Genomic DNA, 10,717 nt, shown 5'->3' with positions numbered 1-10,717 from the left:
GGGGGAGCTGCAGGCGGTGCTCTCCGCCGTCCTCACCCGCATCCAGAGATTGTGAGTGCCCCCCCCGCGCCCCCCCCCCGCCCCCCCCCCCACCCACTGACACCCCCCCACCCCCCCCCAGCATCTCTCTCCCCCCCCCCCCCCAAATTCTCCACCACCCATATCGACCCCCCCCCCCCCCTTGGCTGCTCCCCCCACCCCCCTTTGCCCCCCCACTGTGCCCCCCCCTTCTATGCCCCCCTCGTCCCCCCCCCCCCCCACTGACACCCCCCCACCCCCCCAAATTCTCCACCACCAATATCGCCCCCCCCCCCCCCCATGGCTGCTCCCCCCCACCCCCCCTTTGCCCCCCCACTGTGCCCCCCCCCACTGCCCCCCCCTCTATGCCCCCCCGCCCCCCCCACCCACTGACACCCCCCCACCCCCCCCCAGCATCTCTCTCCCCCCCCCCCCAAATTCTCCACCACCCATATCCCCCCCCCCCCCCCCCATGGCTGCTCCCCCCCACCCCCCCTTTGCCCCCCCACTGTGCCCCCCCCACTGCCCCCCCCTTCTATGCCCCCCCCCCCGACACCCCCCCACCCCCCCCCCAGCATCTCTCTCCCCCCCCCCCCCCCCCCAAATTCTCCACCACCCATATCGCCCCCCCCCCTCCATGGCTGCTCCCCCCCACCCCCCCTTTGCCCCCACACTGTGCCCCCCCCTTCTATGCCCCCCCGCCCCCCCCCTGACACCCCCCCACCCCCCCCCAGCATCTCTCTCCCCCCCCCCCCAAATTCTCCACCACCCATATCCCCCCCCCCCCCCCCCATGGCTGCTCCCCCCCACCCCCCCTTTGCCCACCCACTGTGCCCCCCCCCACTGCCCCCCCCTTCTATGCCCCCCCCCCACTGACACCCCCCCACCCCCCCCCAGCATCTCTCTCCCCCCCCCCCCAAATTCTCCACCACCCATATACACCCCCCTCCCCTTGGCTGCTCCCCCCCACCCCCCCTTTGCCCCCCCACTGTGCCCCCCCCACTGCCCCCCCCTTCTATGCCCCCCCCTTCTATGCCCCCCCCCCCCAGACACCCTCCCACCCCCCCCCAAATTCTCCACCACCCATATCCCCCCCCCCCCCCCTTGGCTGCTCCCCCCCACCCCCCCTTTGCCCCCCCACTGTGCCCCCCCCTTCTATGCCCCCCCCACGCCCCCCCACCCACTGACACCCCCCCACCCCCCCCCCAGCATCTCTCTCCCCCCCCTCCCAAATTCTCCACCACCCATATCCCCCCCCCCCCCCCCCCCCATGGCTGCTCCCCCCCACCCCCCCTTTGCCCACCCACTGTGCCCCCCCCACACACTGCCCCCCCCCTTCTATGCCCCCCCCACGCCCCCCCCCCCACCCACTGACCCCACCCCCCCACCCCCCCCTCCCCTCCCCCCCCCCCAGCATCTCTGTTCCCCCCCCCCCCAAATTCTCCACCACCCATATCCCCCCCCCCTCCATGGCTGCTCCCCCCCACCCCCCTTTGCCCCCCCACTGTGCCCCCCCCACAGCCCCCCCCTCTATGCCCCCCCCTTTCCCCCCCTCCCACTTCTGCCCCCCCCCCATGGGTGCTGCCCCCCCCCAGCCCCCCGGTTCTCCAGCACCCACATCCCCCCTCCCCCCCCCAGGGGCGCACCCCCTTTGTGTGCCCCCCCCCTTTACCCACCCAGGGTGCCCCCCCCCCTTGGGTGCCCCCCCCCCCCCCAAGGATGCCCCTCCCCTTCCCTGGGGGCACCCACATTCCCTGTGCCCCCCACGAGTGCCCTGGGGGTGGGGGTGGGGTGGGGATGTGCCCCCCCCCCCCCCCCTTATTGACACCCCCCCCCTTTGCCCACCCACGGTGCCCCCCCCACTGCCCACCCCCACCCATGGGTGCCCCCCCCCCCCCAAGGATGCCCCTCCCCTTCCCTGGGGGCACCCACATTCCCTGTGCCCCCCATGAGTGCCCTGGGGGGGGGTGGGGGTGCCCCCCCCACCCCCCCCCGCACCCATTGACCCCCCCCCCCCCCCCCCCCAGCTGCAACTGCTCGGCGCTGCCCCCCCGGGCCGTGAAGGTGGTGGCCGTGGGTGGCCCCGGCTACCACAGCACCCTCCTGCGCTGCTTCGTCCGCCACTTGGCTACCAAGAGCCCCGAGTGGCTGGGCTACCTCCGCTTCCTCCTGGTGCCCCTCGGTACGCACCCACGGGACCCACAGAGCACCCACGGGACCCATAGCACCCATAGAGCACCCATGGGACCCATAGAGCACCCATAGGGCACCCATGGGACCCACAGAGCACCCATGGGACCCATAGCACCCATAGAGCACCCATGGGACCCATAGAGCACCCATGGGGCACCCATGGGACCCACAGAGCACCCATGGGACCCATAGCACCCATAGAGCACCCATGGGACCCATAGAGCACCCATGGGACCCATAGAGCACCCATGGGGCACCCATGGGACCCACAGAGCACCCACGGGACCCATAGCACCCATAGAGCACCCATGGGACCCATAGAGCACCCATAGGGCACCCATGGGACCCACAGAGCACCCATGGGACCCATAGCACCCATAGAGCACCCATGGGACCCATAGAGCACCCATGGGGCACCCATGGGACCCACAGAGCACCCATGGGACCCATAGCACCCATAGAGCACCCATGGGACCCATAGAGCACCCATGGGACCCATAGAGCACCCATGGGGCACCCATGGGACCCACAGAGCACCCATGGGACCCATAGCACCCATAGAGCACCCATGGGACCCATAGAGCACCCATAGGGCACCCATGGGACCCACAGAGCACCCATGGGACCCATAGCACCCATAGAGCACCCATGGGACCCATAGAGCACCCATGGGGCACCCATGGGACCCACAGAGCACCCATGGGACCCATAGCACCCATAGAGCACCCATGGGACCCATAGAGCACCCATGGGACCCATAGAGCACCCATGGGGCACCCATGGGACCCACAGAGCACCCATGGGACCCATAGAGCACCCATGGGGCACCCATGGGACCCACGGAGCACCCACGGGACCCATAGCACCCATAGGGCACCCATGGGACCCACAGAGCACCCATGGGACCCATAGAGCATCCATAGAGCACCCATAGAGCACCCATGGGGCAGAGGGGGTGTCAGGGAGCTGGGCTGGGCGAGGGGGTCCCGGGGGTCTGGGCTACCTCCGCTTCCTCCTGGTGCCCCTCGGTACGCACCCACGGGGCGCCCACGGGACCCACGGAGCACCCACGGGACCCATAGCACCCATAGAGCACCCATGGGACCCATAGAGCACCCATAGAGCAGCCATGGGGCACAGGGGGTCCCGGGGGTCTGGGCTACCTCCGCTTCCTCCTGGTGCCCCTCGGTACGCACCCACAAGGCGCCCCTGGGACCCATAGAGCACCCACGGGACCCATAGCACCCATAGAGCACCCATGGGACCCATAGAGCACCCATGGGACCCATAGAGCACCCATAGAGCACCCATGGGGCACAGGGGGTCCCGGGGGGCTGGGCTACCTCCGCTTCCTCCTGGTGCCCCTCGGTACGCACCCACGGGGCCCCCCCGGGACCCACAGAGCACCCACGGGACCCACAGAGCGCCCACGGGACCCATAGCACCCATAGAGCACCCATGGGGCAGAGGGGGTCCCGGGGGTCTGGGCTACCTCCGCTTCCTCCTGGTGCCCCTCGGTACGCACCCACGGGGCCCCCCCGGGACCCACAGAGCACCCACGGGACCCATAGCACCCATAGAGCACCCATGGGACCCATAGAGCACCCATAGAGCACCCATGGGGCACAGGGGGTCCCGGGGGTCTGGGCTACCTCCGCTTCCTCCTGGTGCCCCTCGGTACGCACCCACGGGGCGCCCCCGGGACCCACGGAGCACCCACGGGACCCATAGCACCCATAGAGCACCCATGGGACCCATAGAGCATCCATGGGACCCATAGCACCCATAGAGCACCCATGGGACCCATAGAGCACCCATAGAGCACCCATGGGGCACAAGGGGTCCCGGGGGTCTGGGCTACCTCCGCTTCCTCCTGGTGCCCCTCGGTACGCACCCACGGGGCGCCCCCGGGACCCACGGAGCACCCACGGGACCCATAGCACCCATAGAGCACCCATGGGACCCATAGAGCATCCATGGGACCCATAGCACCCATAGAGCACCCATGGGACCCATAGAGCACCCATAGAGCACCCATGGGGCACAAGGGGTCCCGGGGGGCTGGGCTACCTCCGCTTCCTCCTGTTGCCCCTCGGTACGCACCCACGGGGCGCCCCCGGGACCCACAGAGCGCCCCCGGGACCCACAGAGCACCCATGGGACCCACAGAGCACCCACGGGACCCATAGCACCCATAGAGCACCCATGGGACCCATAGAGCACCCATAGAGCAGCCATGGGGCACAAGGGGTCCCGGGGGGCTGGGCTACCTCCGCTTCCTCCTGGTGCCCCTCGGTACGCACCCACGGGGCGCCCACGGGACCCACAGAGCACCCACGGGACCCACAGAGCGCCCACGGGACCCATAGCACCCATAGAGCACCCATGGGACCCATAGAGCATCCATGGGACCCATAGCACCCATGGGACACCTACTGCATCTATGGGACACCCATAGCATCTATGGGAAAGCCATGAGACCCACAGCACCCATGGGACCCCCATGACACCCATAGCACCCATAGGGCACCCATGGGACCCCCATAGCACCCACAGCACCCATGGGACCCCCACGGGACCCACAGCACCCATGGGACCCCCATGGCACCCATAACACCCATGAGACCCCCACAGCACCCATAGGGCACCCATGGGACCCCCATAGCACCCACAGCACCCATGGGACCCCCATAGCACCCATAGGACACCCATAGGGCACCCATGGGACCCCCATAGCACCCACAGCACCCATGGGACCCCCATAGCACCCATAGGACACCCATAGGGCATCCATGGGACGCCCATGGGACCCACAGCACCCATGGGACCCACAGGGCACCCACAGGGAACCCACAGGGCACCCATGGGACCCACAGCACCCATAGGGCACCCATGGGACCCCCATGACACCCATAGGACACCCATAGGGCACCCACAGGGCACCCATGGGACCCCCAGCACCCATGGGATCCCCATAGCACCCATAGGACACCCATAGGGCACCCATGGGACCCCATGACACCCATAGGGCACCCATGGGACCCCCATAGCACCCACAGCACCCATGGGACCCCCATAGCACCCATAGGACACCCATAGGACACCCACAGGGCACCCATGGGACCCCCAGCACCCATGGGACCCCCATGACACCCATAGGGCACCCATGGGACCCCCATGACACCCATAGGGCACCCATGGGACCCCCATAGCACCCACAGCACCCATGGGACCCCCATAGCACCCATAGGACACCCATAGGGCATCCATGGGACCCCCATGGGACCCCCAGCACCCATGGGACCCACAGGGCACCCACAGGGAACCCATAGGGCACCCATGGGACCCCCAGCACCCATGGGACCCCCATGACACCCATAGGGCACCCATGGGACCCCCATAGCACCCACAGCACCCATGGGACCCCCATAGCACCCATAGGACACCCATAGGGCATTCATGGGACCCCCATGGGACCCCCAGCACCCATGGGACCCCCATAGCACCCATAGGACACCCACAGGGCACCCATGGGACCCCCATGACACCCACAGCACCCATGGGACCCCCATGACACCCATAGGGCACCCATGGGACCCCCATAGCACCCACAGCACCCATGGGACCCCCATAGCACCCATAGGACACCCATGGGACCCCCATGACACCCACAGCACCCATGGGACCCCCATAGCACCCATAGGACACCCATAGGGCATCCATGGGACCCCCATGGGACCCCCAGCACCCATGGGACCCCCATGACACCCATAGGGCACCCATGGGACCCCCATAGCACCCACAGCACCCATGGGACCCCCATAGCACCCATAGGACACCCATAGGGCATCCATGGGACCCCCACGGGACCCACAGCACCCATGGGACCCCCATGACACCCATAGGGCACCCATGGGACCCACAGCACCCATGGGACCCCCATGACACCCATAGGGCACCCATGGGACCCACAGCACCCATGGGACCTCCAGCACCCATGGGACCCCCATAGCACCCATAGGACACCCATAGGACCGCCATGGGACCCCCATGACACCCACAACACCCACTGGGGCATGAAGAGGGGGGGGAGGAGGGGGGGGCTCCGGCTGACACCGGGGCTGGGTGGGTGCTGTGCCCGGTGTCAGGGGGGGGTGGGGGGGTGGGGGTGGGGGGGGTGTTGGGTGTCCCCATCCCCCACTGTCCCCCATTGTCACCCCCTGTCACCCGCAGGAGCCCACCCGCTGGCGCAGTACTTGGCCTCGCTGGACGGGCGCTATGGGGCCGCCTTCCTCGACCCCCCCTGGCGGGAGCTCTTCGGCCGCACCGAACCCCCCCCCAGCGGTGAGGCAGCACCCATGGGTGCCACCCGGCGGGCGGCCGTGGCCGGTGGCACCCATTGTCCCCCCCACCCCCACCCCCCCTAGCCACGGCTACCGGAGGTGGGGAGGGGGCCACCAGCTTGCGGGAGGGGGGGGTGGGGGGGTGTGGGGCACATCTATGGGTGTTGAGTGGGGGGCACCCATGGGTGCTACCCCCCCCCCCCACCCCCCCCCCGGGGTGCCCACAGAGCCCTTCAACGTGGTGGGACGGATCCTGGCGTACGTGGCGGGTGCTGTGGCCACCCACCCGCTGCCGGTGGCCGAGGCCATGCTCACCTGCAAGCACAAGTTGTGAGTGGGGACACGGGGGGGGACACGGGGACATGGGGGGGACACGGGGACGGTGGCACGGGATGGGGGACATGGGGACATGGGGACAGTGGCACGGGATGTGGGGACGGTGGCACGGGGATGGGGGGACATGGGGACATGGGGGGACATGGGGACATGGGGGGGACACGGGGACGGTGGCACGGGATGGGGGACATGGGGACATGGGGACAGTGGCACGGGATGTGGGGATGGTGGCACGGGGACGGGGGGACATGGGGACATGGGGACATGGGGACGGTGGCACAGGGATGGGTGGGACATGGGGACATGGGGGTGGTGGTGGCACGGGATGGGGGGATGGGGACATGGAGACGGTGGCACAGGACGGGGGACATGGGGACATGGGGGTGGGGGTGGCACAGGACATGGGGATGGTGGCACAGGGACAGGGGGGACATGGGGACATGGGGACATGGGGACGGTGGCACAGGGACAGGGGGGACATGGGGACATGGGGGGGTGGCACGGGATGTGGGGACGGTGGCATGGGGATGGTGGCACAGGACGGGGGGGACATGGGGACATGGGGACATGGGGGGACATGGGGACATGGGGACATGGGGATGGTGGTGGCACAGGACATGGGGACGGGGGGACATGGGGACGGTGGCACAGGGACGGGGGGATGGGGGACATGGGGACATGGGGGTGGTGGTGGCACGGGGACGGTGGCACAGGGACGGGGGACATGGGGACATGGGGACGGTGGTGGCATGGGGACGGTGGCACAGGGACAGGGGGGACATGGGGACATGGGGGTGGTGGTGGCACGGGGACGGTGGCACAGGGACGGGGGGGACATGGGGACATGGGGGGGTGGCACGGGATGTGGGGACGGTGGCACAGGGACGGTGGCACAGGATGGGGGGATGGGGGACATGGGGACATGGGGACATGGGGGTGGTGGTGGTGGTGGCACGGGACGTGGGGACGGTGGCACAGGGACGGTGGCACAGGGACGGGGGACATGGGGACATGGGGACAGTGGCACAGGGATGGGGGACGGGGGACATGGGGATGGTGGTGGCACAGGACATGGGGACGGTGGCACAGGGACGGTGGCACAGGATGGGGGACATGGGGACATGGGGGTGGTGGTGGCACAGGACATGGGGACGGTGGCACGGGATGGGGGGGACATGGGGACATGGGGACATGGGGGGGGCACGGGACGTGGGGACGGTGGCACAGGACGAGGGGGACATGGGGACATGGGGACATGGGGACATGGGGATGGTGGTGGCACGGGACGTGGGGATGGTGGCACGGGGATGGGGGGGACATGGGGACATGGGGACAGGGGGACAGGGGGACATGGGGGTGGTGGTGGCACAGGGATGGGGGGGACATGGGGACATGGGGGACATGGGGACATGGGGACATGGGGACATGGGGACGGTGGCACAGGGACCGGGGGACATGGGGACATGGGGACGGTGGTGGCACAGGACGTGGGGATGGTGGCACAGGGATGGGGGGGACATGGGGACATGGGGACATGGGGACATGGGGATGGTGGTGGCACGGGATGGGGGGGACATGGGGACATGGGGACATGGGGACGGTGGTGGCACAGGACGTGGGGACGGTGGCACAGGGACAGGGGGGACATGGGGACATGGGGACATGGGGGGGGCACAGGACATGGGGACGGTGGCACAGGGACAGGGGGGACATGGGGACATGGGGGGTGGTGGCACGGGACGTGGGGACGGTGGCACAGGGATGGGGGGGACATGGGGACATGGGGACATGGGGACATGGGGATGGTGGTGGCACAGGACGTGGGGATGGTGGCACAGGGACAGGGGGGACATGGGGACATGGGGGGTGGTGGCACAGGACGTGGGGACGGTGGCACAGGGATGGGGGGGACATGGGGACATGGGGACATGGGGATGGTGGTGGCACGGGATGGGGGGACATGGGGACATGGGGACATGGGGACGGTGGTGGCACGGGACGTGGGGATGGTGGCACGGGGATGGGGGGACATGGGGACATGGGGACATGGGGACATGGGGATGGTGGTGGCACAGGACGTGGGGATGGTGGCACAGGGACAGGGGGGACATGGGGACATGGGGGGTGGTGGCACAGGACGTGGGGACGGTGGCACAGGGATGGGGGGGACATGGGGACATGGGGACATGGGGATGGTGGTGGCACGGGATGGGGGGACATGGGGACATGGGGACATGGGGACGGTGGTGGCACGGGACGTGGGGATGGTGGCACGGGGATGGGGGGACATGGGGACATGGGGACATGGGGACATGGGGACGGTGGCACAGGGATGGGGGGGACATGGGGACATGGGGGTGGTGGTGGCACGGGATGGGGGGATGGGGACATGGAGACGGTGGCACAGGACGGGGGACATGGGGACATGGGGGTGGGGGTGGCACAGGACATGGGGATGGTGGCACAGGGACAGGGGGGACATGGGGACATGGGGACGGTGGCACGGGGACAGTGGCACGGGGACATGGGGACATGGGGACATGGGGGTGGTGGTGGCGCAGGACATGGGGACGGTGGCACAGGGACAGGGGGACAGGGGGACATGGGGACATGGGGATGGTGGCACAGAGATGGTGGCACAGGATGTGGGGACGGTGGCACGGGGACGGGGGGATGGGGACAGGGGGACAGGGGGACAGGGGGGTGGTGGTGGCACAGGACGTGGGGACAGTGGCATAGGGATGGTGGCACGGGACGGGGGGACATAGGGACGGTGGCACAGGGATGGGGGGACATGGGGACATGGGGACGGTGGTGGCACAGGACATGGGGACAGTGACACGGGAACGGTGACACGGGCTGTGCGGACGGTGGCACGGGGACATGGGTGAGGGGACAGGAGCGGGAGGGACGGGTGCCGGTGGGGGGAGGGTGGCGCGGGGGACAGGGTGACGGTGGCGCGGGGGACAGGGTGACGGTGACGCGGGGCGGTGGCACGTGGGGACGGGCCACCCCTGATGTCCCCTCCCTGTCCCCAGCCCGGACGAGGACTCGTACCAGAAGTTTGTGCCATTCGTGGGGGTGAGTGGGGCACCGGGTGACAGCGGGTGACAGCGGGTGACACCGGGGGTGGGGACACTGTCCCCATGTGGGGGTGGCACTGGGTGACAGTGGGTGACACCGGGGGTGGGGACACTGTCCCCGTGTGGGGGTGGCACCGGGTGACAGTGGGTGACGCTGTCGTTGGTGACACTGTCCCCGTGTGGGGGTGGCACCGGGTGACAGTGGGTGACACCGGGGGTGGGGACACTGTCCCCGGGGGGGGGTGGCACCGGGTGACAGTGGGTGACGCTGTCGTTGGTGACACTGTCCCGTGGGGGGGTGGCACCGGGTGACAGTGGGTGACACCGGGGGTGGGGACACTGTCCCCGGGGGGGGGTGGCACCGGGTGACAGTGGGTGACGCTGTCAGTGGGGACACTGTCCCCGTGGGGGGGTGGCACTGGGTGACACCGGGTGACACCGGGGGTGGGGACACTGTCCCCGTGTGGGGGTGGCACCGGGTGACACCGGGTGACACCGGGGGTGGGGACACTGTCCCCGTGTGGGGGTGGCACCGGGTGACAGTGGGTGACGCTGTCGTTGGGGACACTGTCCCCGTGTGGGGGTGGCACCGGGTGACAGTGGGTGATGCTGTCAGTGGGGACACTGTCCCCGTGGGGGGGTGGCACCGGGTGACAGTGGGTGACACTGGGGGGGGGGGGGGACGGGGGGGTGGCACTGGGTGACAGGGGGGTGACACTGGGGGGGGGGGACGGGGGACACGGG

At 69.4% G+C, this 10,717-nt stretch overlaps 1 long non-coding RNA gene across 1 annotated transcript; it reads left to right on the top strand.

Annotated features, from left to right (window-relative positions):
- LOC309684040 lies at positions 1-6,884 on the top strand. The gene is made up of 4 exons (XR_014270256.1): positions 1-51; positions 2,046-2,200; positions 6,445-6,555; positions 6,782-6,884. It is a non-coding gene; the product is annotated as an uncharacterized lncRNA (long non-coding RNA).
- The last annotated feature ends 3,833 nt before the right edge of the window (positions 6,885-10,717 follow it).

This window comes from Vanellus vanellus (genome assembly GCF_965231255.1).
Source record: "Vanellus vanellus genome assembly, contig: HAP1_SCAFFOLD_2383, whole genome shotgun sequence".
Lineage (NCBI taxonomy): Eukaryota > Metazoa > Chordata > Aves > Charadriiformes > Charadriidae > Vanellus > Vanellus vanellus.
This window is presented reverse-complemented; position numbering and strand designations above follow the sequence as displayed.